The sequence below is a fragment of the Leptodactylus fuscus genome, chromosome 1 (genome assembly GCF_031893055.1).
Source record: "Leptodactylus fuscus isolate aLepFus1 chromosome 1, aLepFus1.hap2, whole genome shotgun sequence".
Taxonomy (NCBI): Eukaryota; Metazoa; Chordata; class Amphibia; order Anura; family Leptodactylidae; genus Leptodactylus; species Leptodactylus fuscus.
Window position 1 is genome coordinate 129,624,654 of NC_134265.1, and position 6,000 is coordinate 129,630,653.

A 6,000-nucleotide genomic window follows, 5' to 3' on the forward strand; every position below is an offset into this window, starting at 1 on the left:
ACGTATATGTATATATATAGCATGCTTCAGTTGGTCAGGAAATGGCGGATCCTCGAGTAATAACAGAACAATTCGTCTCACGGTCGTGTAGTGAGTCATGTTTTCATAGTTAATACCACAAAACCTTTACAGATCCTCGATAGCAATGTGGTACTAAAGCGTTAGCTATCTGCTGACAATCCCTGATAAGATAATACTATAGTCAGTCATAGATATAAAGCCACGTATAACAAGTAAAAAAAATAAAGGATTCGTTATCAGTGCGGTACTAAAGCGTTAGTTATCGTCTGACAATCGCTGATAAGATAATACTCACTATTAGTCAATTATAGATAGAAAGCCACGTAAAACAAATAAAAAAAAAAATGGGCTCGTCCGGGATTTGAACCCGGGACCTCTCGCACCCAAAGCGAGAATCATACCCCTAGACCAACGAGCCGCTGTATGTGATGCATCATTCACTTACTTTATATTCCAACTAGTCCTTGTATTTAAAACGATAACTAAAGCCATAATGCCAGTAAATATAGTTTTCTAGTCTGTCTAAATATATGGTTGCAGTTGATCAGTGAATAAAGACAAGAGGATTCTCGCAACACTGTCTCATAAGACATCAGAAATAAGATCATTTCATTTCAATTTACTTCTTTGTAAATTAAGGGTATATTCACACAGTACAGATGAGTATTGGCAACACTGTATCACATCTGGATCAGAAAAAACCGTGTGCAGTTGTGATGTGGTTTTTGGTGCAGTTTCTTGATTGCAGTGCAGTGAAACACATTTACTTAAAATGTTTCACTTGTACAATTAAGAAACTGCATCAAAAAGTGCAGGCATTTTTTTTTTATGATGCAGTTTTAGGCTACATACGTGTGAATGTGTACATGAAGAGATCTGTGGGAAATGGATAATATCTGTGTACTGCCCATGCCTCCCATTCATTTCATATAGTGAGCCTAAGACCCAAAACACACTGGAATAGGAATATTCCCGAGTGCCCTGAGATCCCTGGGGCATGTATGGGGCCATAGAAAATAAACACAGCTAGCACACTGACACTAGATGTTCGTGTGAATGCAGCCTTAAAGGGATCCTATCATTAAAAGTCAAATTTTTTTGTCCCTAACACGTAGGAATAGCCTTAAGAAAGGCTATTCATCTCCTACCTTTAGATGTCTTCTCCCAACCGCCGTTCGGTATATAATACGGTTTTCGTCAGTATGCAAATGAGTTCGCTAAACAGCACTGGGGGCCTCCTCAATGCTGCAAGAGAACTCTCCAGTCCCGCCTCCATCTTCTTCAAGAATGGGTCTACGTTACGTCTTCTTCCGGGGGTTGGCTTCAAACTTCTAGGCCTCGGGCCTAGGGCAAAGCCAACCACAAGAAAATGGCCACTTGCACAGTATTGTAAGCGTCCATTTTCTTGTGGCCTCGCAGCATTGAGGAGGCCCCCAGTGCTGTTTGAGCGCTGGGGACCGCCCCCAGTGCTGCGAGAGAACTCATTTGCATGCCGACAAAAACCGGATTATATACCGAATAGCGGCGCGGAGAAGACATCTAAAGGGACATAAAAATTGACTTTTAATGATAGGATCCCTTTAAAGGGAGTCTATCACCCCCTCAACCCCTTTAAACTTCCTGCATAGTGATATAGATACCATAACACTGATTAAAAATAAAAATTATACCTTTCTTCTCTCCCCCCCAACAATTGGCCCAACCCTTATAATTTGTGCCCAGTGCTTGGTCTGCACTCACTCCTGCTTGACTCTATATGCTACCCCTCTTGGGCAACATTAAAGGGGTATTCCCACGTCGCATACTCAACAGTCTTCGTTGCTCTAAAATCTTCTGTCTTCCGGCTTTGTTGCGTCATTAGTGGGTGGGGTCACATATGCAAAGTCAAGTGGCGAGATGCCGCTGGCCCTGCGTGCGCGCTCATAGACCAGTCTAGCCTTCACATTGTGAATACAGACCCGACATCCGCCTCTCTCTATTACAGCGGATACCGGGTCTGTATTCGCATTGTGAAGGCTAGACTGGTCCATGAGCGTGCACACAGGGCCAGCGGCATCTCGCCGCTTGGCTTTGCATATATGAATACATAGCCGGCATCTGCTGTAATAGAGAGGCGGATGCCGGGGAGTGTAGACGTCGGCACAGATGCACAGACGCCGGCACAGATGCCAGCAACATCGCTATGCTCCTGCCCTGCATGAAGCCAGCAGCGGCAGAAGCGATGCTGTTATTCCGTTATTCCGCTCCTCCATCCCGTATACCTACTATATGGCTTCCAGGGGTCAAAACACCTGATCCAGATAGGGTCCACATGTCAAACCCCGACCAATCCCGTTCTGATGACCTTCAGGTCCTGGACAACCACTATAACACCCAACTGCACTTCTAGGCAAGGGCTACATTAGGATTTTGACAGCCACACGACCAGAGATTCCATTTTCACTACGCTACATTGCAGCATACTAAAAAGTACATGGTATATAGTGAGCCCAGATAGCATAACAAACAGGAATAGGACATGTCCTAAATTTTGCCCAAGGCTCATGGTGCCATACAGGGACCAGCGATATGAAACAGACGTATGTAAGGGGCCATAGAACACGGCTAGCACAATGACAAAGCACATGTCTTGTCTGCATGGAAAATTAACACCCAACTGCACTGCTAGGTTAGGGCTACACTGGGATTTTGGCAGCTGCAAATATCATGTGACCATAGACTTTTACTATACTTTGTAGCATATGGAGATTGCAACAATACACATATATGAAATCCAATCCTAATGAACCTTATTATTTTTGTATGCTGTGAAGTATCATAATGAAAGTGGGATCCTTGGATGTTCGGTGTCATAGTCAAGATTTTCGAGTAGCTGTGGTCCCTAGATTTAAATGGATTAGAATTAAATTGGTTACTTTATGAAAATAATCTATTAGACCATATGGTAGGAATATGCAAATCTGCCTTCCATGATGTAATTAGGAAGACAGTTGCTGCCTCAGTTGCAAACCAATAGAGGGCGCTCACTGGAATGTGCAAGCCTGTCTTATGACAGGATTCCAGTGAAATAACCCAATAATGGCTGCTCCCTTTAGCATCATGCCCGACCTTCCAAGAGGCCTTTGTTTTGCAATGACACTGGGATTATACCTATAATCCCAGTGTCATTGCAAAACAAAGGCCTCTTGGAAGGTCGGGCATGATGCTAAAGGGAGCAGCCATTATTGGGTTATTTCACTGGAATCCTGTCATAAGACAGGCTTGCACATTCCAGTGAGCGCCCTCTATTGGTTTGCAACTGAGGCAGCAACTGTCTTCCTAATTACATCATGGAAGGCAGATTTGCATATTCTTCCCATAGTTCCTTGCAAAGTGGAGTGCTAAAAGCTTAACAAGTCTCCACACACCTATATGGTGGTCTCTCCCTAAGGAGTGACAATATCCCCTTAACCATATGGTAGAGGAGTTTATACAATTTGGAACTCCCTCTAGTGGTCAGAGTGGCTACTGCTGTTGTTTAAAACAGCAAAAGAAAAAAAAAGTCTGCATAAAGACCCACAAAACACTTGAACAAAAAGAAAGAAATAATGTGTGAAAACCACCACAACATTTAACTGCTATTAAATGTAAGGGATTATTCACACCTATTCACCAAATGCAGCACCATTTCTATTTTTCAAAAGCACTATAAAAACAAACACTGCAATTTTTCTTTAAAGGAGTATTCCCATAACTCTTGTTCTGCAGCCTCCAGGCTCTGTGCTCTCTTCACTTCCTGGATTTCTCGGCACATTGGTGGGCGGGGTTTCACTTGCTCTACTATCTGCTATGTTTGCAGTCAGTAATGATGGATAGGTTGTAAATGCATTACCACAGTATAAAGATGATGTGGAAAGTGATGTAGCAGAGCTGGATTTGAGTCAGCTTACATTACATACAGAGGAAATGGACTCCTTATCTCAGCCCTTATCAGCCAAATTCAATTAAACCGTCTGATAAGCAGAAAAGCTGAAGATAGACAGCACAGTAATCCCGAATCTCTCACCTCCCCACTCCCCTATCTGAGGAGCTCCGTTGCTCGTCATCCCCTCCCTCCCACCGCGAGCAAGCCCAGTGGCCATAGAAACGCATCCTTGCATAGCCTTTAGAAATGCTATTCCACACATACCTTTAGTATGTAGATTGCCTCACTGGTTTCTGAATAAGTCCGTTTTATTCATATGCTAATGAGCTTCCAGCCAGCACAGGAAGTTTCCGGCAGCACTCGTCTCTGCTATTATCTCCTACGTGTGTGCAAACAGGAAGCTGAGTCATCATCAGCAGCAGCCTGTTCTGTATACACCCATAGGAAACAATAGCAAAGGGGTGCACGATGTATCCTACACCAGTCTAATTAGCATATAAATAAAAACAGACTTATTCAGAAACCACTGAGGCAATCTACATATTAAAAGTAAGTGTGGGACAGCCTTTCTAAAGCCTATGCAAGGATGTGATTAGTTAAAAATGACTTTTCCCAGTGATAGAGCCCCTTTAACTCTATTTCTGGCAATAACTTACAACTGCAGTAGAATCTGCAACAAAAAATCTGCTTCTCTGCAATGTGGGGCCTTAGCCTAAGGCCTACTGCACACAGCCATATGCACTGTCACTGTGATGATTGTGTTTTTCATGGCTATCACACTGACCCATTCATTTCTATGACCCCATACATGACCGTGCATTTTCACTTTTCTAGAAGTCCTGAGGGTCTTTTAGGTTTGATCAGCTTATCACTCACCAAATCATAGGTCAGAAGTTATCTGTCTATTCCCCATAGACTACCCACTGCTGTAGAAGAGACCCTCCCTCTTATCCCCTGGACTGACATCTGTATCTGCTGCGTAGCTATAGTGCCTCGTTATTTGAGGATGGCGTGTAGTTTGGGCGGCATTAGCTCCCCCCATTACGGTAAGTTCACAAGGAGATTTTTGGTCAGGGTTTTGAGGCTGTATACACCTCAAAATCCTGACCAAAAAGGCAGCTCCCATTGAAATCAGAGCCGCTCAGGATTTTTTTCTGGGAGCAGTTTCTTCTGGCTCCCAGAAAAAAGAAGCGAGGTGCTCATTCTTCAGGCGGAGTCACCTCGCGATTTGGCCTGAAGACACTCCCTCCTCCGGACTAGGCCCATTCATTGGGCCTAATCCGGAGCGGAGTGCGGGGCCTGGATTAGGTAGGTGTGGAATAGCCTTTCTAAAGGCTATGCAAGGATGTGCTTATCTAAAAATGACTTTTCCCAATGATAGAGCCCCTTTAATAAACTTGCAAAAAGATCTACATTTCTGTTTATTATCTGTCAAGATGGGGTGCAGAGTATACATTAATGAGAAATAAAATGAACTTTTTTGATTTTAGCAAGTGGCTGCAATGAAACAAAGTGAAAAATGTAAAGGGGTCTGAATACTTTCTGTAGCCACTGTATTTCTCATGTGAGTTTGCAGAACTGTTGCAGTTAACCTCTATGACGTGAGAAATAACCTAGAAAGATAAAATCTACTCTCAGATATGAATAAGCAGGCAGCTAAAAAGCCACAATACCAGATCATACGTTGTAAGAGGGTCTCAAAGTCTAAAACTAGAAGTTAAAATGCTTGTCTTTTCAAGAAAATATTAAATAAAATTACTATGAGTTTGAGTAGAGTGTATGGGATCCTAGGAAATCCAGCCCTGTCACCAAATGATCCACAAAACCCATGTTCATCGCCTTAGCAACCCATACCCTAAATCTAACCATAACACACAAGACCACATAGAACCTTAAATAAATAAATAGTTTTCAAGAGTTGTTTCACAGTCCTGAATCTACAATGGTTTCCTAAACTTTTTTTTAACCACTTGTCTCAGCCACCTGGGAACACAGACTTCATATTATATAGCAATAACAATGGGAACACCTTAGAAAGTTCAGCATTTATTATAAAAAAAATAAAAACACACAAT

The 6,000-nt window shown here is 42.7% G+C and overlaps 1 non-coding gene across 1 annotated transcript; it reads right to left on the reverse strand.

The window, feature by feature from the left end:
* Window positions 1-367: 367 nt before the first annotated feature.
* Window positions 368-439, reverse strand: TRNAP-UGG (transfer RNA proline (anticodon UGG)). Its single transcript has one exon. It is a non-coding gene; the product is annotated as a tRNA-Pro (tRNA).
* Window positions 440-6,000: the final 5,561 nt, after the last annotated feature.